Here is a 24,272-nt window from a genome sequence, read left to right on the forward strand (position 1 = left end):
GCTCTACCTGCTGCAATGTGTATAACGCGCTCTACCTGCTGCAATGTGTATAACGCGCTCTACCTGCTGTAATGTGTATAACGCGCTCTACCTGGTGCAATGTGTATAACGCGCTCTACCTGGCGCAATGTGTATAACGTGCTCTACCTGGCGCAATGTGTATAACGTGCTCTACCTGGTGCAATGTGTATAGCGTGCTCTACCTGCTGCAATGTGTATAACGCACTCTACCTGCTGCAATGTGTATAACGTGCTCTACCTGCTGTAATGTGTATAACGCGCTCTACCTGGTGCAATGTGTATAACGTGCTCTACCTGGCGCAATGTGTATAACGTGCTCTACCTGGCGCAATGTGTATAACGCGCTCTACCTGCTGCAATGTGTATAAAGTGCTCTACCTGCTGCAATGTGTATAACGTGCTCTACCTGGCGCATTGTGTATAACGCGCTCTACCTGCTGCAATGTGTATAACGCGCTCTACCTGCTGCAATGTGTATAACGCGCTCTACCTGCTGCAATGTGTATAACGTGCTCTACCTGCTGCAATGTGTATAACGTGCTCTGCCTGGTGCAATGTGTATAACGTGCTCTGCCTGGTGCAATGTGTATAACGTGTTCTACCTGCTGCAATGTGTATAACGTGCTCTACCTGCTGCAATGTGTATAACGTGTTCTACCTGCTGCAATTTGTATAACGTGCTCTACCTGCTGCAATATGTATAACGTGCTCTACCTGCTGCAATGTGTGTAACGTGCTCTACCTGCTGCAATGTGTATAACGTGCTCTACCTGGTGCAATGTATATAACGTGCTCTACCTGCTGCAATGTATAACGTGCTCTACCTGCTGCAATGTGTATAACGTGCTCTACCTGCTGCAATGTGTATAACGTGCTCTACCTGGCGTAATGTGTATAACGTGCTCTACCTGCTGCAATGTGTATAACGTGCTCTACCTGCTGCAATGTGTATAACGTGCTCTACCTGCTGCAATGTGTATAACGTGCTCTACCCAGTGCAATGTGTATAACGTGCTCTACCCAGTGCAATGTGTATAACAAGCTCTACCTGATGCAATGTGTATAACGTGCTCTACCTGCTGCAATGTGTATAACGTGCTCTACCTCCTGCAATGTGTATAACGTGCTCTACCTGCTGCAATGTGTATAACGTGCTCTACCTGCTGCAATGTGTATAACGTGCTCTACCTGCTGCAATGTGTATAACGTGCTCTACCTGGTGCAATGTGTATAACGTGCTCTACCTGGTGCAATGTGTATAACGTGCTCTGCCTGCTGCAATGTGTATAACGTGCTCAACCTGGTGCAATGTGTATAACGTGCTCTACCTGGTTGCAATGTGTATAACGTGCTCTACCTGCTGCAATGTGTATAACATTCTCTACCTGGCGCTGTGTGTATAATGGGGCAGATGTATTAACCTGGAGAAGGCATAAGGAAGTTATAAACCAGTGATATGTGCAAGGTGATAAAGGCACCAGCCAATTAGCTCCAATGTGTAAATTAACAGTTAGGAGCTGATTGGCTGGTGCCTTTATCACCTTGCACATATCACTGGTTTATCACTTCCTTATGCCTTTTCCAGGTTAATACATCTGCCCCAATGTGCTCTACCTGGTGTAATGTGTATAACGTGTTCTACCTGGCGCAATGTGTATAACCTGCTCTACCTGGCGCAATGTGTATAACGTGCTCTACCTGGCGCTGTGTGTATAATGTGCTCTACCTGGTGCAATGTGTATAATGAGCTATACCTGGTGCAATGTGTATAACGTGCTGTACCTGGCGCAATATGTATAACATGCTCTACCTGGCGCTATATGTATAACGTGCTCTACCTGGCGCAATATGTATAACGTGCTCTACCTGGCGCAATGTGTATAACGTGCTCTACCTGGTGCAATGTGTATAATGCACTCTACCTGGCGCTGTGTGTATAATGTGCTTTACCTGGTGCAATGTGTATAATGAGCTATACCTGGTGCAATGTGTATAACGTGCTGTACCTGGCGCTATGTGTATAATGTGCTCTACCTGGCGCAATGTGTATAATGTGCTCTACCTGGCAGTATGCGTATAACGCGCTCTACCTGGCGCAGTGTGTATAACGCGCTCTACCTGGTGCAATGTGTAGAACGTGCTCTACCTGGTCGCAGTGTGTATAACGTGCTCTACCTGCTGCAATATGTATAATGTGCTCTACCTGCTGCAATGTGTATAACATGCTCTACCTGCTAACGTGCTCTACCTGCTGCAATGTGTATAACGTGCTCTACCTGCTGCAATGTGTATAATGTGCTCTACCTGGTGCAATGTGTACAACATGCTCTACCTGGCGCAATGTGTACAACATGCTCTACCTGGCGCAATGTGTATAACATGCTCAACCTGGTGCAATGTGTACAACGTGCTCTACCTGGCGCAATGTGTATAACGTGCTCTACCTGGTGCAATGTGTATAACGTGCTCTACCTGGCGCAATGTGTATAACATGCTCTACCTGGTGCAATGTGTATAACGTGCTCTACCTGCTGCAATGTGTATAATGTGCTCTACCTGGTGCAATGTGTACAACATGCTCTACCTGGCGCAATGTGTATAACATGCTCTACCTGGTGCAATGTGTACAACATGCTCTACCTGGCGCAATGTGTATAACGTACAGAAACCTAGGGCGATCCGGCACCGGATTGACTAATTAGGAATAATGCTAAAGTTAGAGAAGAAAAAAACAAATTTGGACAGTAGGTTACCCTTAATCAAACAGGGAGAGAAGGGGCAAAAATGGCCCTTTCAGTATTGTGTATGAAAATATACGTATAGATGTTAATTTTGTCCTCGTTGGTGGTGCACCCAGAGCCAGAAAGTATGCAAACTTTGGAAAATGGGGAGACGAAAGAAGGCTCTTGTGTGGGCGCACTCTTGTAGAAGAAGTAAATTTAATATGATAATTGAGATGAAATATTTAAAACATAACTTTTATTAGTTTTTTTACAATATAAGGTTCTTCCCTGAGATCTATCCTTCAAAATGCAACATAGAAAGCATCTTGATAAATAAAATGTTCTGGTCTCTTATTGGTAAAGAGTGTGTGGAAGGGTTGTAGACATTAGTTGGTCATACCCCCGTTCCCCTTGACCAGTACAGACTTGCTGTATTGATGGAACCACGGGGTGGTCAAGACACAAAGATATATAAGACTATGCTCTTTGGCTTATAGGAGATTAGAGTAATGATCAGAAGTCACTCCTCTAAATATGATGATGATAATACAGAAAAAATTGCATGCACCTATCTGGATGCGAGACAGTGATAATGGTAGAGAAAAGTATTGTACATCACGAAAATGGTGCCAGTGACCAATAGGTCTTAAGGTTACTGGATAGAAGAAAGTGGTGATGCTGCTGTTGGTGTTGCTACCACATAAATGAGGAAAATCCTACTCTACAACACCAGGTATTCACAGGTGGTCTCCCTTCCTGGTACTGACCTGGCCCAACGCTGTTTAGCTTCCAAGATCAGACGAGATCGGGCGCTGGCAGCGTGGTATGGTAGTAGAGAGTTTTATGTGAACACCAATGAGAGTGCACCTATTTAAGAATGTTGAAGATTAGGACCGACAGAAAAGTAATAGAGACAGGATCGTGGAAATGTGTGGATCTGCTTTTCACGTTAGACCCGATTCCAAAATTCCCACTCACGTGGTGCAATGTACCGGGAATCGTGAATGAGAGTCCACGAAAATTGGTGATCTATAGAAGATGAGGTTGTAAGAATTGGCACTGTTAATTACAGTCAAAGAAATCCCTGACTGCTGGTATGTTATGATTTGTCCAAACAGACAGTAAATGATAAGGAATATTAGATGAACCAGGTGAATACGTAGTCACTGTAGTGATACAGTTTTTTTCAAAATCAGGAGGAGGTCCTAAAACTGCACAGACATATATCTGTTAACCAAATGCATTAACTAATGAGTCATAGGATGTTTGCCTCTTGACCTCAGATAGGATGTTAAATGCTTAACACATATGGTAGATACATGCTATTTATATTCATACATCAATTACTAAAGAGGCAGAAATAGGAAAAAATAAGAGCCAAAAACACTCTTAAAAATAACAAGTATATATTAAACAGTAATCTCAATTGGTATTACTTTCACACGCAATATGGCGTCCGCGATCTCGCGATGTGTGATTACCTTCCACCTTCCGGATCTGTCGTCCTAAGCTCTGCCATTGCAGTCTCTTAGCAACTGCCCACACTAACAGTATTTTCAATTGGTACCACTCCCACAACCAATATGGCGTCCGCGATCTCGCGATATGGGATTATCTTTCACCTCCCGGATCTGCCGTCATTATTGCGGTCTCCTAGCAACCGCTTACACGGGCAGATCACACCCACCACACGACACCTCCGGATTGGACAGCTCTACCGTTGGCGGACTTAAAAGCCCGCTCCCCACACCGGACCACACGGAACCCGGAAGTGAACAAGCCTTAGGGCGAAACGCGTCTTCCGCATCCAGGAATAGGGGTCTCGTCGACACAACCTCATCTTGGCATTTAGCCAATTCTACCTTCTTGCTCTTTTGGCTTTCTCATATCTCTGGTGAAACCGTAAGCCCCACTATCCTGTGGCTGTATGCCACGGATAGCAATTTCCACTGCAAATCTCAGCAGAACTGTTTTAATTATCTTGCATTGAGTGTGTATTATAGTGGTAATTTATTAGGGGTCTGTATTATCATATACCTAACATTTAGCACCCTGTTGGAAATTAAGCAGTTAATATCCAAAGATTCACCAGTTTATGCATATAATTAATATATACTTGTTATTTTTAAGAGTGTTTTTGGCTCTTATTTTTTCCTATTTCTGCCTCTTTAGTAATTGATGTATGAATATAAATAGCATGTATCTACCATATGTGTTAAGCATTTAACATCCTATCTGAGGTCAAGAGGCAAACATCCTATGACTCATTAGTTAATGCATTTGGTTAACAGATATATGCCTGTGCAGTTTTAGGACCTCCTCCTGATTTTGAAAAAAACTGTATCACTACAGTGACTACGTATTCACCTGGTTCATCTAATATTCCTTATCATTTACTGTCTGTTTGGACAAATCATAACATACCAGCAGTCAGGGATTTCTTTGACTGTAATTAACAGTGCCAATTCTTACAACCTCATCTTCTATAGATCACCAATTTTCGTGGACTCTCATTCACGATTCCCGGTACATTGCACCACGTGAGTGGGAATTTTGGAATCGGGTCTAACGTGAAAAGCAGATCCACACATTTCCACGATCCTGTCTCTATTATTTTTCTGTCGGTCCTAATCTTCAACATTCTTAAATAGGTGCACTCTCATTGGTGTTCACATAAAACTCTCTACTACCATACCACGCTGCCAGCGCCCGATCTCGTCTGATCTTGGAAGCTAAACAGCGTTGGGCCAGGTCAGTACCAGGAAGGGAGACCACCTGTGAATACCTGGTGTTGTAGAGTAGGATTTTCCTCATTTATGTGGTAGCAACACCAACAGCAGCATCACCACTTTCTTCTATCCAGTAACCTTAAGACCTATTGGTCACTGGCACCATTTTCGTGATGTACAATACTTTTCTCTACCATTATCACTGTCTCGCATCCAGATAGGTGCATGCAATTTTTTCTGTATTATCATCATCATATTTAGAGGAGTGACTTCTGATCATTACTCTAATCTCCTATAAGCCAAAGAGCATAGTCTTATATATCTTTGTGTCTTGACCACCCCGTGGTTCCATCAATACAGCAAGTCTGTACTGGTCAAGGGGAACGGGGGTATGACCAACTAATGTCTACAACCCTTCCACACACTCTTTACCAATAAGAGACCAGAACATTTTATTTATCAAGATGCTTTCTATGTTGCATTTTGAAGGATAGATCTCAGGGAAGAACCTTATATTGTAAAAAAACTAATAAAAGTTATGTTTTAAATATTTCATCTCAATTATCATATTAAATTTACTTCTTCTACAAGAGTGCGCCCACACAAGAGCCTTCTTTCGTCTCCCCATTTTCCAAAGTTTGCAATGTGTATAACGTGCTCTACCTGGTGCAATGTGAATAACGTGCTGTACCTGCTGCAATGTGTATAACGTGCTCTACCTGGTGCAATGTGTACAACATGCTCTACCTGGCACAATGTGTATAACGTGTTCTACCTGGTGCAATGTGTATAACGTGCTCTACCTGCTGCAATGTGTATAACGTGCTCTACCTGCTGCAATGTGTATAACGTGCTCTACCTGGTGCAATATAGCCACCGGAGGAGTGAAATTCTGGTTTTCGGCAACAGACGTATCTTCTGGTGCATGTGAAGATGCGATCCGGACCACTTGTCCAAGAGATCCAGCTGGAAGGGCCTTGCGTGAAACCTTCCGTTCTGCAGTGCCTCGTAGGAGGCTACCATCTTCCACAGTAGGCAAATGCATTGATGTACCGATATCCAAGTTGGCTTCAGGACATCCCGGACCATTGACTGGATCACCAATGCCTTTTCCAATGGAAGGAACACCATCTGTACTTCTGTATCGTTTATCATTCCCAAGAAGGGAAGCCTATTTGTCGGTTCCAAGTGTGAAATTTGGATGGTTTAGAATACACACGTGATCCCGGAGTAGTTGAGTTGAGAGGGCAATGCTTTGTAACAACCTCTTCCTGGGGGATGCCTTTATCAGTAGATCGTCCAGGTATGAAATTATGTTCACTTCCTGTTTGCGGAGGTGGAGCATCATCTCTGTCATGACCTTGGTGAACACCCTCAGTGCTGTGGAGAGGCCAAATGGCAGGGCCTGGAACTGGTAGTGACAGTCCTGTATTGCAAACCTTAGATAAGCCTGATGAGGTGGCAAGATTGGAATATGAAGGTATGCATCCTTGATATCTAGAGACACCAGGAATTTCCCTTCGTCCAGACCTGAGATCACCGCTTTTAGAGACTCCATCTTGAATTTGAATATCCATAAGTATGGGTTCAGGATTTTAGGTTCAAGATGGGCCTTCCAAACAATCTGGCTTCGGTACTACGAACAGGTTGGAAAAATAACCCTTGTTCTGTAGCTGAGGTGGAACTGGGACAATGACCTGTGTCTGAACCAACTTTTGAATTGCCTGTTGCAGGATTGTACTTGCTTCCTGAGAAGCTGGTAAGCGTGATTTGAAAAATCTGTGAGGTGGGAGTTCTTGAAACTCCAGTATGTATCCATGGGCAATAAGATCTTTGACCCAGGGATTTAAGCATGATGTTGCCCAGATATGACTGAAATCCTTAAAACGTGACTGAAATCCTTTAAACGTGCTCCCACCTGCCTGTTCTTCAGGCAGTGTGGTCCACCGTCATGCTGAAGACTTTCAGGAAGCAGTACCTGAGCTCTGTTCTTGAGAACCTGTAATTGCAGGTTTCTGGATTTTCCTCGACCACCTCTAAAGGCAGTGGAGGAACCTTTGGATCTGTTTTTAAATTTTGCTGCCCGAAAGGAATGCAACGTAAGGGCAGAATATGATTTTCTAGCCGGGGTTGCTGCAGAAGGAAGATATGTCAACTTAACCGCAGTCACCTTGAATATCCAGGTATCCAGTTCATCTCCGAACAAGGACTCACCTGTGAAGGGCAGGCTCTCCATGCTTCTCCTGGAATCCGCATCCGCAGTCTATTGGCATAGCCATAAGCCACTGCGTGCTGACACTGACACGTGCGTTGAGCAGGCCAATTTCCTCCATGGCCTTCACCATAACGTTTGCAAAGTCCTGAATGTGATGCAAGAGTAATTCAATTTCACTCCTATGCAGAGAATCTAAATCATCAATTAGGTCACCTGACCATTTTGCCACCCCAGCAGCTGTGTACAGAGATTTGAGTGTGGTCTCAATCTTGCGGTCAGTCGTATCCTTTAAGGAGGCTGCGCCTGGGACAGGTAAAATAATTTTACGTGACAATCTAGATACTGAGGTGTCCACTATCGGTGGATTTTCCCATTTCTTCCTATCATCTTGAGGGAAAGGAAATGAGGTGAGCAATCTTTTAGGGATTTTAAACTTTTTCTCTGGATTTACCCAAGTTTCTGCAAAAAGAGAACTTAACTCTTTTGACGCAGGGAAAGTAACTGAGGAATTCTTTTTTACATTAAAATAAGATTCTTCCTCTTCTACTGTTACTTTTTCTGAAATCTTTAATACATCCCTAATGGCCTCTATCAGAGCCTGCACCCCTTGAGTGCACCCCCCCCCCCCTCCAGATCCACCTCACCGTCCCCTGTATCTGAGCATCGTCATCAGTGTCAGCCTGCATGATCAGGGCCAGTGTACGCTTCTGTGGATAAATGGGAGGGGTTAGAGGCGCTGGTGTGGGAGCTGAATCTTTATTCATCAGGTCATCCACAGACTCTCTCAAATACTGCGTCTCCTTCTCAGTATGGGAGAGTTTATTAGAAATATTAGTAATCATCCCCCTTATGGAGTCCAACCAAGGAGGTTCAGACCCAGTAGCCTGAGAAAGTGTACTGTCCTGAGTACACTGTAGTGATCCCCCTGAGGAGGAAAAACATTCTGCTGTGCAGGAAACACACTCCTGGGACATTGTAATGTGAGGTGTACACACACACACACACACACACACACACACACACACACACACACACACGAGAATATGCAGTAAGCACAATTCCAAACAGAGCCCTTTAGAGAGACACAAAGGAATGAGGACACCAGCCACACAGCGCCCCTTCAGCTAACAAATAACTTAGCAAGGTGCAGACTAAATACCCTTAGTAGGGTATTAGTAAGGATATAACTACTGCTGCCCCCCCCACCCACCCCTATAACCCCCTGGTACCGCCGAGGTAGTCTGGAGTTGATGTGGAGGGGCAGCGCTTCCCTGCCAGCCAGCGTTTTCTGTGTGAGCTGTAGAGAGAAAATTGCGCTGGTGAGCTGCTGGATCCGCTCATGGTGAAGGCCCCGCCCCCTTAATGGCGCACGGTCCTCCCGCATTTTATACTGGCCTGAGGTACTTTTTATGCTTACACGATGGGTAAGAACCCTGTAAGGCTGTATCTGCCAGTGTCCTGGGTACTGTGACTATCAGCTCGCCCCTCAGTGTGTACTGAAAGCCTCAGATTCTGAGGAGAGTAAATCAGGCAGCCCACGCTTATGTGGCCCTGAACTAGGGAGAAGGGGCTGTTTATCATCTGTCCTTGCAGCTAGGTCTGCTACAGCCTGCTGCAGTTGTTGTGTCTTTTCATTATTAGCAGTGAGCTGGGATGACATGTCCGCCATCATTGTTTTTATGGCACTGAGCCAGGATGGCTCCTGACCCTCCCCCCCAGTCTCACTAACTTGGGAGGACTGGCTGCATTGTTCACATGAGAGGGAACCAACCGCAGAGGGAGAGAATCTGGTGTGACATACACTGCATAATTGGTGTTTTACCATGTTTACAGTAGACAACAATCAACCACACAAACAGACAAGTATATTGAATAGCGAGTCTGCCCAGACTAGTATGTGAGGAGACAGAGAGAGAGGAACAGCACACCCAAGCCCAGCAGTCTCAGTAAGACTGCAGGATGTCTGTATCACGGTGTAACACCGGTCTCTTGTCCTTTTCAGAACACTATAGTGTGTATAATAGCGGCTCTCCCCTTATTTACACCCCTGTACCAGTTTCCTGTGTATCCTGAGTGTCTGTAGGAGCCGTGTGTCCTTGCTGCTGCAGCTGTAAGCAGGTGAAAGAGCCAAAACGCCAATGGTCCCGCTCTGAGGAAGCTCCGTCCCCTGTAATGGAGTCGGAGCTCTACAGATATTTATACTGGCAATGTCTCCTAACAGGTGTAAAAAGTAACATAAATGCCTGTTTCCACCACCGCTGCCAGTGTATACAGGGGGCTATAGCGGATCCCTCCGTAGAGCGTCCGTATGCTGCCCCTGCGATAGCGCCCTTGCGGGTCCCCCGGTTTGTACTCACCACTCTTCTCACCTCCCGGCATTGTTAGGGGTGTGCGGCGTGCTGCGATTGCATTTGCTAATGCGGAATGCCCTGCGGTATCAACAACCTCTCAGGACGGTGGTTCTGCAGCGGGGAAGCGGCTCTGACGCCTGAAGAGACCGGTAACCGCCCCCACTCCCCCCCCATACTCCCTCAGTGCAGGTATACTGTTATACTGTCACCCAAACAGCATACCGACAACAACAACGTTTAAAATAAACTGAAGAAAAATCCTCTGGAGCTCCAGAGTGGCATCCTCTCCTAAGGGCACATTTTACTAAACTGGATGTAGGAGAGGGCATAGAGGGGAGGAGCCAGCACACCCAGGGGAAGAACTTTAAAGTGCACCGGCTCCTTTGGACACCATCTATACCCCATTGTACTAAGTCCCCAGTATCCCTTATGGATATTAGAGAAAAAGGAGTGGTTTATATATAGACCGGCATGTGCTAATACAGACACTCTCATTGAATACCTGGCATGTTATACTATAGACAGATGTACTGCTAGCACACAGTATGGCTGCTGGTGACACACAGTGACATGATGTGAGGGGAGAGCAGGAGTATAATAGGGGCTGATGGCTCCTGATGTATGAGATACACCAGAGAGTGTGGGGAGGAGACTGGTCAGATCTCTGGGCTGGTAATACACAGTGACATGATGTGAGGAGAGAGCAGGAGTATAATAGGGGCTGATGGCTCTGATGTATGAGATACACCAGAGAGTGTGGGGAGGAGACTGGTCAGATCTCTGAGCTGGTAACACACAGTGACATAATGTGAGGGGGAGAGCAGGAGTATACTAGGGGCTGATAGCTCCTGATGTATGAGATACACCAGAGAGTGTGGGGAGGAGACTGGTCAGATCTCTGGGCTGGTAACACACAGTGACATGATGTGAGGGGGAGAGCAGGAGTATAATAGGGGCTGATGGCTCTGATGTATGAGATACACCAGAGAGTGTGGGGAGGAGACTGGTCAGATCTCTGGGCTGGTAACACACAGTGACATGATGTGAGGGGAGAGCAGGAGTATAATAGGGGCTGATGCCTCCTGATGTACGAGATACACCAGAGAGTGTGGGGAGGAGACTGGTCAGATCTCTGGGCTGGTAACACAGTGACATGATGTGAGGGGGAGAGCAGGAGTATAATAGGGGCTGATGGTTCCTGATGTATGAGATACCCCAGAGAGTGTGGGGAGGAGACTGGTCAGATCTCTGGACTGGTAACACACAGTGACATGATGACAGGAGTATAATAGGGGCTGATGTCTCCTGATGTATGAGATACACCAGAGAGTGTGGGGAGGAGACTGGTCAGATCTCTGGGCTGGTAACACACAGTGACATGATGTAAGGGGGAGAGCAGGAGTATAATAGGGGCTGATGTCTACAGATGTACAAGATACACCAGAGAGTGTGGGGAGGAGACTGGTCAGATGTCTGGGCTGGTAACACACAGTGACATGATGTGAGGGGGAGAGCAGGAGTATAATAGGGGCTGATGGCTCCTGATGTATGAGATACACCAGAGAGTGTGGGGAGGAGACTGCTCATATCTCTGGGCTGGTAACACACAGTGACATGATGTGAGGGGGAGAGCAGGAGTATAATAGGGGCTGATGTCTCCGGATGTATGAGATACACCAGAGAGTGTGGGGAGGAGACTGGTCAGATCTCTGGGCTGGTAACACACAGTGACATGATGTGAAGGGGAGAGCAGGAGTATAATAGGGGCTGATGGCTCCTGATGTATGAGATACACCAGAGAGAGTGGGGAGGAGACTGGTCAGATCTCTGGGCTGGTAACACACAGTGACATGATGTGAGGGGGAGAGCAGGAGTATAATAGGGGCTGATGGCTCCTGATGTATGAGATACACCAGAGAGTGTGGGGAGGAGACTGGTCAGATCTCTGGGCTGGTAACACATAGTGACATGATGTGAGGAGAGAGCAGGAGTATAATAGGGGCTGATGTCTCCTGATGTATGAGATACACCAGATTGTGAGGAGGAGACTGGTCAGATCTCTGGGCTGGTAACACACAGTGACATGATGTGAGGTGGGAGTGCAGGAGTATAATAGGGGCTGATGTCTACAGATGTACAAGATACACCAGAGAGTGTGGGGAGGAGACTGGTCAGATGTCTGGGCTGGTAACACACAGTGACATGATGTGAGGGGGAGAGCAGGAGTATAATAGGGGCTGATGGCTGCTGATGTATGAGATACACCAGAGAGTGTGGGGAGGAGACTGGTCAGATCTCTGGGCTGGTAACACATAGTAACATGATGTGAGGAGAGAGCAGGAGTATAATAGGGGCTGATGTCTCCTGATGTATGAGATACACCAGATTGTGAGGAGGAGACTGGTCAGATCTCTGGGCTGGTAACACACAGTGACATGATGTGAGGGGGACAGCAGGAGTATAATAGGGGCTGATGGCTCCTGATGTATGAGAAACACCAGAGAGAGTGGGGAGGAGACTGGTCAGATCTCTGGGCTGGTAACACACAGTGACATGACGTGACGGGGAGAACAGGAGTATAATAGAGGCTGATGTCTCCTGATGTATGAGATACACCAGAGAGTGTGAGGAGGAGACTGCTCATATCTCTGGGCTGGTAACACACAGTGACATGATGTGAGGGGGAGAGCAAGAGTGTAATAGGGGCTGATGGCTCCTGATGTATGAGATACACCAGAGAGTGTGGGGAGGAGACTGGTCAGATCTCTGGGCTGGTAGCACACAGTGACATGATGTGAGGGGAGACAGGAGTATAATAGGGGCTGATGGCTCCTGATGTATGATATACACCAGAGAGAGTGGGGAGGAGACTGGTCAGCTCTCTGGGCTGGTAACACACAGTGACATGATGTGAGGGGGAGAGCAGGAGTATAATAGGGGCTGATGGCTCCTGATGTATGAGATACACCAGAGAGTGTGGGGAGGAGACTGCTCATATCTCTGGGCTGGTAACACACAGTGACATGATGTGAGGGGGAGAGCAGGAGTGTAATAGGGGATGATGGCTCCTGATGTATGAGATACACCAGAGAGAGTGTGGGGAGGAGACTGGTCAGATCTCTGGGCTGGTAACACACAGTGACATGATGTGAAGGGGAGAGCAGGAGTATAATAGGGGCTGATGGCTCCTGATGTATGAGATACACCAGAGAGAGTGGGGAGGAGACTGGTCAGATCTCTGGGCTGGTAACACACAGTGACATGATGTGAGGGGGAGAGCAGGATTATAATAGGGGCTGATGGCTGCTGATGTATGAGATACACCAGAGAGAGTGGGGAGGAGACTGGTCAGATCTCTGGGCTGGTAACACACAGTGACATGATGTGAGGGGGAGAGCAGGAGTGTAATAGGGGATGATGGCTCCTGATGTATGAGATACACCAGAGAGTGTGGGGAGGAGTCTGGTCAGATCACTGGGCTGGTAACACACAGTGACATGATGTGAAGGGGAGAGCAGGAGTATAATAGGGGCTGATGTCTCCTGATGTATGAGATACACCAGAGAGTGTGGGGAGGAGACTGGTGAGATCTCTGGGCTGGTAACACACAGTGACATGATGTGAGGGGAGAGCAGGAGTATAATAGGGGCTGATGGCTCCTGATGTATGAGATACACCAGATAGTGTGGGGAGGAGACTGGTCAGATCTCTGGGCTGTTAACACACAGTGACATGATGTGAGGGGGAGAGCAGGAGTATAAATAAGATTTTACTCACCGGTAATTCTATTTCTCGTAGTCTGTAGTGGATGCTGGGGACTCCGTAAGGACCATGGGGAATAGACGGGCTCCGCAGGAGACTGGGCACTCTTAAAGAAAGATTAGGTACTATATCTGGTGTGCACTGGATCCTCCCTCTATGCCCCTCCTCCAGACCTCAGTTAAGGAAACTGTGCCCGGAAGAGCTGACATAACAAGGAAAGGATTTGGAACCCAGGGTAAGACTCATACCAGGCACACCAATCACACCGTACAACCTGGGATAAACTTACCCAGTTAACAGTATGAACATAAACTGAGCCTCACTCAACGGATGGCCCATAACAAAAAAACCTTTATTACGCAATAACTATATACACGTATTGCAGAAAGTCCGCACTTGGGACGGGCGCCCAGCATCCACTACGAACTGCGAGAAATAGCATTACCGGTGAGTAAATTCTTATTTTCTCTAACGTCCTAGTGGATGCTGGGGACTCCGTAAGGACCATGGGGATTATACCAAAGCTCCCAAACGGGCGGGAGAGTGCGGATGACTCTGAAGCACCGAATGAGCAAACTCAAGGTCCTCCTTAGCCAGGGTATCAAACTTGTAGAACTTAGCAAAAGCGTTTGAACCCAAGTAGCTGCTCGGCAAAGTTGTAACGCCGAGACCCCTCGGGCAGCCGCCCAAGAAGAGCCCACCTTCCTTGTGGAATGGGCTTTTACTGATCCTGGATGCGGCAATCCTGCCACAGAATGCGCCTGCTGAATCGTGTTACAGATCCAGCGAGCAATAGTTTGTTTTGAAGCAGGTGCACCCAGCTTGTTGGGTGCATACAGTATAAACAGCGAGTCAGTCTTTCTGACTCCAGCCGTTCTAGAAACATAAATCTTCAAAGGCCGGACCACAATAGGTTGGTTCAGATGAAAAGATGACACCACCTTTGGCAGAAATTGCGGACGGGTCCGCAGTTCTGCCCTGGCTACATGGAAAATCAGATAGGGGCTTTTACATGATAAAGCCGCCAATTCTGACACACGCCTAGCCGAAGCCAAGGCCAACAACATGACCACTTTCCAAGTGAGATATTTGAGCTCCACTGTCTTCAGTGGCTCAAACGAGTGGGATTTCAGAAAATCCAACACAACGTTAAGATCCCAAGGTGCCACTGGTGGCACAAAAGGGGGCTGAATATGTAGCACTCCTTTAACAAATGTCTGAACCTCAGGCAGTGAAGCAGTTTCTTTTGAAAGAAAATGGATAGGGCCAAAATCTGGACCTTTATGGGCCCTAATTTTAGGCCCATGGTCACACCTGACTGCAGGAAGTGTAGGAATCGCCCAAGCTGGAATTCCTCTGTAGGGGCCTTCGTGGCCTCACACCAAGCAACATATTTTCGCCATATCCGGTGATAATGCTTTGCTGTCATGTCCTTCCTAGCCTTTATTAGCGTAGGAATAACTTCTTCCAGAATGCCCTTTTCTGCTGGGATCCGGCGTTCAACCGCCATGCCGTCAAACGCAGACGCGGTAAGTCTTGGAACAGACAGGGCCCCTGTTGCAACAGGTCCTGTCTGAGAGGTAGAGGCCATGGGTCCTCTGTGAGCATCTCTTGCAGTTCCGGGTACCAAGTTCTTCTTGGCCAATCCGGAACAATGAGTATTGTTCTCACTTCTCTTTTTCTTACGATTCTCAACACCTTGGGTATGAGAAGCAGAGGAGGAAACACATAGACCGACTGGAACACCCACGGCGTTACCAGAGCGTCCACAGCTATTGCCTGAGGGTCCCTTGACCTGGCGCAATACCTTTTTAGCTTTTTGTTGAGACCGGACGCCATTATGTCCACCTGTGGCAGTTCCCATCGATTTACAATCTGCGAGAAGACTTCTTGATGAAGACCCCACTCTCCCGGGTGTAGGTCGTGTTTGCTGAGGAAGTCTGCTTCCCAGTTGTCCACTCCCGGAATGAACACTGCTGACAGTGCTTGTACATGATTCTCCGCCCAACAAAGAATCCTGGTGGCTTCCGCCATTGCCACCCTGCTTCTTGTGCCGCCCTGGCGGTTTACATGGGCGACCGCAGTGATGTTGTCTGACTGGATCAGCACTGGTTGGTCTCGGAGCAAAGGCTCCGCTTGACTCAGGGCGTTGTATATTGCCCTTAGTTCCAGGATATTGATGTGCAGACAAGTCTCCTGACTTGACCACAGTCCTTGGAAGTTTCTTTCCTGAGTGACTGCCCCCCACCCTCGGAGGCTTGCATCCGTGGTCACTAGGACCCAATCCTGTATGCCGAACCTTTGGCCCTCTAGGAGGTGAGCACTCTGCAGCCACCACAGAAGAGACACCCTGGCCTTGGGGGACAGGGTGATCAGCCGATGCATCTGAAGATGCGATCCGGACCACTTGTCCAGCAGATCCCACTGAAAAACTCTCGCATGGAACCTGTCGAAGGGAATGGCTTCGTATGACGCCACCATTTTTCCCAGTACTCGCGTGCAGTGATGCACCGATACCTGTTTTAGTTTTAGGAGTCCTCTGACCAGAATCATGAGCTCCTGAGCCTTCAGCTGCTGAGGATTCAGCTGCGACTTTGGGATATTCAGAATCCAGCAGTGCTGACGCAACACTTCTTGAGAGTGTGCTACGTTGAGCAGTAACTGCTCCTTGGACCTCGCCTTTATCAGTAGATCGTCCAAGTACGGGATAACTGTAACCCCATGCTTCCGAAGGAGCACCATCATCTCCGCCATTACCTTGGTAAATATTCTCGGTGCCGTAGATAGGCCAAACGGTAGCGTCTGGAACTGGTAATGACAGTCCTGTACCACAAACCTGAGGTACTCCTGATGAGGAGGGTAAATGGGGACATGCAAGTAAGCGTCCTTGATGTCCAGAGATACTATAAAATCCCCCTCCTCCAGGCTTGCAATGACCGCTCTGAGCGATTCCATTTTGAACTTGAATTTCCTCAGGTAAATGTTCAGGGACTTCAAATTCAGAATGGGCCTGACCGAACCGTCCGGTTTCGGAACCACAAACATTGTGGAATAGTAACCCCTTCCTTGTTGAAGGATGGGAACCTTTACAATCACCTGCTGGAGGTATAGCTTGTGAATTGTTGCCAGCACTACCCCCCTTTCGGAGGGGGAAGCTGGCAAGGCCGATTTTAGGAAATGGTGAGGAGGCGTCACTTCGAATTCCAGTTTGTATCCCTGAGACACAATTTGTATAGCCCAGGGATCCACCTGCGAGCGAACCCACTGGTGGCTGAAATGTCTGAGACGCGCCCCCACCGCTCCTGGCTCCGCCTGTGGAGCCCCAGCATCATGCGGTGGATTTAGTGGAAGCAGGGGAGGACTTTTGTTCCTGGGAACTGGCTGCGTGGTGCAGCTTCTTTCCTCTACCCCTGCCTCTGGCAAGAAAGGAAGCACCTCTGACCCTCTTGCTCTTTGGTGGACGAAAGGACGGCATTTGATAATACGGTGCTTTCTTAGGCTGTGAGGAAACAAATGGCAAGAATTTTGACTTCCCATCAGTAGCTGTGGCGACTAGGTCCGAGAGACCGTCCCCAAACAATTCCTCACCCTTATATGGCAAAACCTCCATATGTCTTTTAGAATCAGCATCCCCTGTCCATTGCCGAGTCCATAAGACCCTTCTGGCCGCAATGGACAGTGCATTTACCCTGGAGCCCAGCAAGCAAATGTCCCTCTGAGCATCCCGCATACATAGGACGGTGTCCTTGATATGCCCCAGGGTTAATAAAACAGAGTCCTTCCTGTTTTCTGTCCGCAGGATCTTTAAGGGTGGCCGTATCCTGAGATGGGAGGGCCACCTTCTTAGACAAGCGCGTTAACGCCTTGTCTACCTTGGGGGACGACCCCCAGCGTAACCTGTCTTTTGGCGGGAAGGGATACGCCATCAGCAATCTCTTGGAAATTATTACTTTCTTCTCAGGAGATTCCCAGGCTTTCTCACATAATTCATTCAATTCATGTGACGGGGGAAAAGTGACCTTCTGCTTTTTCTCCCCATACATATGAACCCTCTTGTCAGGGACTGGGGTTTCTTCATAAATGTGCAATACATCCTTCACTGCTTTAATCATGTAGCGGATGGCCTTAGTCATTTTAGGCTGTAATTTCGCCTCATCCTCGTCAACACTGGAGTCAGACTCCGTGCCGACATCTGTGTCCACTAACTGGGATAGTGGACGCTTGTGAGACCCTGACGGCCCCTGAGCTGTGGGATCAGGCACTGGTTGAGACCCTGACTGTCCCAAGGCTTCAGCTTTGTCTAACCTTTTATGCAAGGAGTTTACATTCTCATTTAACACCTTCCACATCTCCATCCAGTCTGGTGTCGGCGCCGACACCCCATCCATATGCACCTGCTCCGCCTCCACGTACCCTTCCTCATCAAACATGTCGACCTGACGTACCGACACACCGCAGACACAAAGGGAATACTCTGACTGAGGACAGGACCCCACAAAGGCTTTTGGGGAGACAGAGAGAGAGAGTATGCCAGCACACACCACAGCGCTATATAACCCAGGGATAACACTATAAGAAGTGTCCACCCAGTAGCTGCTGATAATAAACATTAATAATGCTGTTTTGCGCCTAAATTTATGTGCCCGCCCCTCTCTTTTGCCCTTGTTGTACCTGTATACTGCAGGGGAGAGCCTGGGGACCTGCTTCCAGCGGAGCTGTGAAGAAAAATGACGCTGGGTAGTGCTGAGGAAGAAGCTCCGCCCCCTCGGCGGCAGGCTTCTGTCCCGCTGTTCTGTATAAAAAAAAATAAGAATTTACTTACCGATAATTCTATTTCTCATAGTCCGTAGTGGATGCTGGGACTCCGTCAGGACCATGGGGAATAGCGGGCTCCGCAGGAGACAGGGCACATCTAAATAAAGCTTTTAGGATCACATGGTGCGTACTGGCTCCTCCCCCTATGACCCTCCTCCAAGCCTCAGTTAGGTACTGTGCCCGGACGAGCGTACACAATAAGGAAGGATCTTGAATCCCGGGTAAGACTCATACCAGCCACACCAATCACACCGTACAACTTGTGATCTGAACCCAGTTAACAGTATGATAACAAAAAACGAAGTAGCCTCTGAAAAGATGGCTCACAACAATAGTAATAACCCGATTTTTGTAACAATAACTATGTACAAGCATTGCAGACAATCCGCACTTGGGATGGGCGCCCAGCATCCACTACGGACTATGAGAAATAGAATTATCGGTAAGTAAATTCTTATTTTCTCTAACGTCCTAGTGGATGCTGGGACTCCGTCAGGACCATGGGGATTATACCAAAGCTCCCAAACGGGCGGGAGAGTGCGGATGACTCTGCAGCACCGAATGAGCGAACTCCAGGTCCTCCTTAGCCAGAGTATCAAATTTGTAAAATTTTACAAACGTGTTCTCCCCTGACCACGTAGCTGCTCGGCAGAGTTGTAATGCCGAGACCCCACGGGCAGCCGCCCAAGATGAGCCCACTTTCCTTGTGGAGTGGGCCTTTACAGATTTAGGCTGTGGCAGGCCTGCCACAGAATGTGCAAGTTGGATTGTGTTACAGATCCAACGTGCAATCGTCTGTTTAGACGCAGGAGCACCCATCTTGTTGGGTGCATACAATATAAACAACGAGTCAGATTTTCTGACTTCAGCTGTCCTTGAAATATATATTTTTAATGCTCTGACAACGTCCAGTAACTTGGAGTCCTCCAAGTCGCTAGTAGCCGCAGGCACCACAATAGGCTGGTTCAAGTGAAAAGCCGAAACCACCTTAGGGAGAAAATGAGGACGTGTCCGCAGTTCTGCCCTGTCCGAATGGAAATTCAGATATGGGCTTTTGTACGATAAAGCCGCCAACTCTGAAACTCTCCTGGCTGAAGCCAGGGCCAATAGCATGGTTACCTTCCATGTAAGGTATTTTAAATCTACCAATTTTAGAGGCTCAAACCAATGAGATTTGAGAAGATTCAAAACTACGTTCAAATCCCACGGTGCCACTGGAGGCACAATTGGGGGTTGTATATGTAGTACACCTTTGACAAAAGTTTGTACTTCAGGCACTGACGCCAATTCCTTCTGGAAGAAGATTGATAAGGCCGAAATTTGAACTTTAATGGACCCCAATTTTAGGCCCATAGACAATCCTGCTTGCAGGAAATGTAAGAATCGACCCAATTGAAATTCTTCCGTTGGGGCCTTCTTGGCCTCACACCACGCAACATATTTTCGCCAAATGCGGTGATAATGTTGTACAGTCACTTCCTTTCTAGCCTTAATCAAGGTAGGAATAACTTCCTCTGGAATGCCCTTTTCTTTTAGAATCCGGCGTTCAACCGCCATGCCGTCAAACGCAGACGCGGTAAGTCTTGGAACATACAAGGTCCCTGCTGAAGCAGATCCCTTCTTAGCGGTAGAGGCCACGGATCCTCCGTGAGCATCTCTTGAAGTTCCGGATACCAAGTTCTTCTTGGCCAGTCCGGAGCCACTAGTATTGTTCTTACTCCCCTTTTCCGTATAATTCTCAGTACCTTTGGTATGAGAGGCAGAGGAGGGAACACATACACTGACTGGTACACCCACGGTGTTACCAGAGCGTCCACAGCTATTGCCTGGGGGTCTCTTGACCTGGCGCAATATCTGTCCAATTTTTTGTTGAGGCGAGACGCCATCATGTCCACCTTTGGTTTTTCCCAATGGTTCACAATCATGTGGAATACTTCTGGATGAAGTCCCCACTCTCCCGGGTGAAGGTCGTGTCTGCTGAGGAAGTCTGCTTCCCAGTTGTCCACTCCCGGGATGAACACTGCTGACAGTGCTATGACATGATTTTCCGCCCAGCGCAGAATCCTTGCAGCTTCTGTCATTGCTCTTCTGCTTCTCGTGCCGCCTTGTCGGTTTACGTGGGCGACTGCCGTGATGTTGTCCGACTGGATCAACACCGGCTGACCCTGAAGCAGCGGTTTTGCCAGGCTTAGAGCATTGTAGATCGCTCTTAGCTCCAGTATATTTATGTGAAGGGACGTCTCCAGGTTTGACCACACGCCCTGGAAGTTTCTTCCCTGCGTGACTGCTCCCAAGCCTCGTAGGCTGGCATCCGTAGTCACCAGGACCCAGTCCTGTATGCCGAATCTGCGGCCCTCTAACAGATGGGCACTCTGCAACCACCACAGGAGAGACAACCTTGTTCTTGGTGACAGTGTTATCCGCTGATGCATGTGCAGATGCGATCCGGACCATTTGTCCAGCAGATCCCACTGAAATGTTCGTGCATGGAATCTGCCGAATGGAATTGCTTCGTAAGAAGCCACCATCTTTCCCAGGACTCTTGTGCATTGATGTACTGACACAGTTCCTGGTTTTAGGAGGTTCCTGACAAGTTCGGATAACTCCCTTGCTTTCTCCTCCGGGAGAAACACCTTTTTCTGAACCGTGTCCAGAATCATTCCCAGGAACAGCAGACGTGTTGTCGGGGTCAATTGAGATTTTGGAAGATTCAGAATCCACCCGTGTTGCTGAAGCACTACCTGGGTTAGTGCTACACCGACTTCCAGCTGTTCTCTGGACTTTGCCCTTATCAGGAGATCGTCCAAGTAAGGGATAATTAATACGCCTTTTCTTCGTAGAAGAACCATCATTTCGGTCATTACCTTGGTAAAGACCCGAGGTGCCGTGGACAAACCAAACGGCAGCGTTTGAAACTGATAATGACAGTCTTGTATCACGAACCTGAGATACCCTTGGTGTGAGGGGTAAATTGGGACATGCAGATAAGCATCTTTTATGTCCAGGGACACCATGAAGTCCCCTTCTTCCAGATTCGCTATCACTGCTCTGAGTGACTCCATCTTGAACTTGAATTTCTGTATGTACAGGTTCAAGGATTTCAGGTTTAGAATAGGTCTTACCGAACCGTCCGGCTTCGGTACCACAAATAGTGTGGAATAATACCCCTTTCCTTGTTGTAGGAGGGGTACCTTGACTATCACCTGCTGAGAATACAGCTTGTGAATGGCTTCCAATACCGTCGTCCTTTCTGAGGGAGACGTTGGTAAAGCAGACTTTAGGAACCGGCGAGGGGGAGACCTTTCGAACTCCAACATGTAACCCTGAGATACTATCTGCAGGATCCACGGGTCCACCTGTGAGCGAGCCCACTGATTGCTGAAAATCTTGAGTCGACCCCCCACCGCTCCTGAGTCCGCTTGTAAAGCCCCAGCGTCATGCTGATGGCTTTGTAGAACCCGGGGCGGGCTTCTGGTCCTGGGCAGGGGCTGCTTGCTGCCCTCTCTTACCCTTTCCTCTGCCTCGCGGCAGATAAGACTGTCCTTTTGCTCGCTTGTTTTTATAGGAGCGAAAGGACTGCGGCTGAAAAGACGGTGTCTTTTTCTGTTGGGAGGGGGTCTGAGGTAAAAAAGTGGATTTGCCGGCAGTTGCCGTGGCCACCAGGTCCGAAAGACCGACCCCAAATAATTCCTCTCCTTTATATGGCAATACTTCCATACGCCTTTTGGAATCCGCATCACCTGACCACTGTCGCGTCCATAAACTTCTTCTGGCAGATATGGACATCGCACTTACTCTTGATGCTAGAGTACAAATATCCCTCTGAGCATCTCGCATATAAAGAAACGCATCCTTTAATTGCTCTAGAGTCAATAAAATACTGTCCCTATCCAGGGTATCAATATTTTCAGTCAGTGAATCCAACCACACTACCCCAGCACTGCACATCCAGGCTGAGGCTATTGCCGGTCGCAGTATAACACCAGTATGAGTGTATATACTTTTTAGGGTAGTTTCCAGCCTCCTATCCGCTGGATCCTTGAGGGCGGCCGTATCAGGAGACGGCAACGCCACTTGCTTTGATAAACGTGTGAGCGCCTTATCCACCCTAGGGGGTGTTTCCCAGTGCGCCCTTACCTCTGGTGGGAAAGGGTATAATGCCAATAACTTCTTGGAAATTAGCAGTTTTCTATCTGGGTTAACCCACGCTTCATCACACACGTCATTCAATTCCTCTGATTCTGGAAAAGCTACAGGTAGTTTTTTTCACCCCCCACATAATACCCCTTTTTGAGGTACCAGCAGTATCAGAGATCTGCAAAGCCTCCTTCATTGCCGTGATCATATAACGTGTGGCCCCATTGGAAAATACGTTTGTTTCTTCACCGTCGACACTAGATTCATCTGTGTCAGTACCCGTGTCGACTGACTGAGGTAAGGGACGTTTTACAGCCCCTGACGGTGTCTGAGACGCCTGAGCCGGTACTAACTGGTTTTCCGGCCGTCTCATTTCGTCAACTGACTTTTGTAATGTGCTAACATTATCACGTAATTCCATAACTAAAGCCATCCATTCCGGTGTCGACTCCCTAGGGGGTGACATCACCATTACCGGCAATTGCTCTGCCTCCACACCAACATCGTCCTCATACATGTCGACACACGCGTACCGACACACAGCAGCCACACAGGGAATGCTCTAATCGAAGACAGGACCCTCTTAGCCCTTTGGGGAGACAGAGGGAGAGTTTGCCAGCACACACCAAAAACGCTATAAATGTATATAAACAACCCTAAAAGGTGTTGTTTTTGTTATAAGCGCTTTTAATATATAAATATCGCCAAATTATGCCCCCCTTCTCTTTGTTACCCTGTTTCTGTAGTGCAGTGCAGGGGAGAGTCCTGGGAGCCTTCCTCACCAGCGGAGCTGAGCAGGAAAATGGCGCTGAGTGCTGAGGAGAATAAGCTCCGCCCCCTTTTCGGCGGGCTTTTCTCCCGGGTTTTAAGAAAACTGGCCTGGGTTAAATACATACATATAGCCTTAATGGCTATATGTGATGTATTTTTCGCCACTAAAGGTATTTAATATTGCTGCCCAGGGCGCCCCCAGCAGCGCCCTGCACCTTCCGTGACTGATCAGTGAGAAGTGTAGCAACAATGGCGCACAGCTGCAGTGCTGTGCGCTACCTTCATGAAGACTGAGGAGTCTTCTGCCGCCTGCTTCCGAACCTCCGATCTTCAGCATCTGTAAGGGGGGTCGGCGGCGCGGCTCCGGGACGAACCCCAGGATGACCTGTGTTCCGACTCCCTCTGGAGCTAAGTGTCCAGTAGCCTAAGACTCCAATCCATCCTGCACGCAGGTGAGTTGGAAATCTCTCCCCTAAGTCCCTCGATGCAGTGATCCTGTTGCCAGCAGGACTCACTGAGATTTAAACCTAAAAAAACTTTGTCTAAGCAGCTCTTTAGGAGAGCCACCTAGATTGCACCCTTCTCGGACGGACACAAAAACCTAACTGAGGCTTGGAGGAGGGTCATAGGGGGAGGAGCCAGTACGCACCATGTGATCCTAAAAGCTTTATTTAGATGTGCCCTGTCTCCTGCGGAGCCCGCTATTCCCCATGGTCCTGACGGAGTCCCAGCATCCACTAGGACGTTA

At 48.0% G+C, this 24,272-nt stretch overlaps 1 protein-coding gene and 2 non-coding genes across 3 annotated transcripts in view; 1 reads left to right on the forward strand and 2 right to left on the reverse strand.

The window, feature by feature from the left end:
• Positions 1 to 24,272, reverse strand: part of LOC134984750 (zinc finger protein 420-like) — a 197,600-nt gene that overhangs the window by 6,455 nt on the left and 166,873 nt on the right. The window lies entirely within an intron of this gene.
• LOC134984785 (5S ribosomal RNA) lies at positions 3,463 to 3,581 on the reverse strand. Its single transcript, XR_010191777.1, has one exon. It is a non-coding gene; the product is annotated as a 5S ribosomal RNA (ribosomal RNA).
• LOC134984790 (5S ribosomal RNA) lies at positions 5,426 to 5,544 on the forward strand. Its single transcript, XR_010191779.1, has one exon. It is a non-coding gene; the product is annotated as a 5S ribosomal RNA (ribosomal RNA).

The sequence above is a fragment of the Pseudophryne corroboree genome (genome assembly GCF_028390025.1).
Source record: "Pseudophryne corroboree isolate aPseCor3 chromosome 3 unlocalized genomic scaffold, aPseCor3.hap2 SUPER_3_unloc_8, whole genome shotgun sequence".
Lineage (NCBI taxonomy): Eukaryota > Metazoa > Chordata > Amphibia > Anura > Myobatrachidae > Pseudophryne > Pseudophryne corroboree.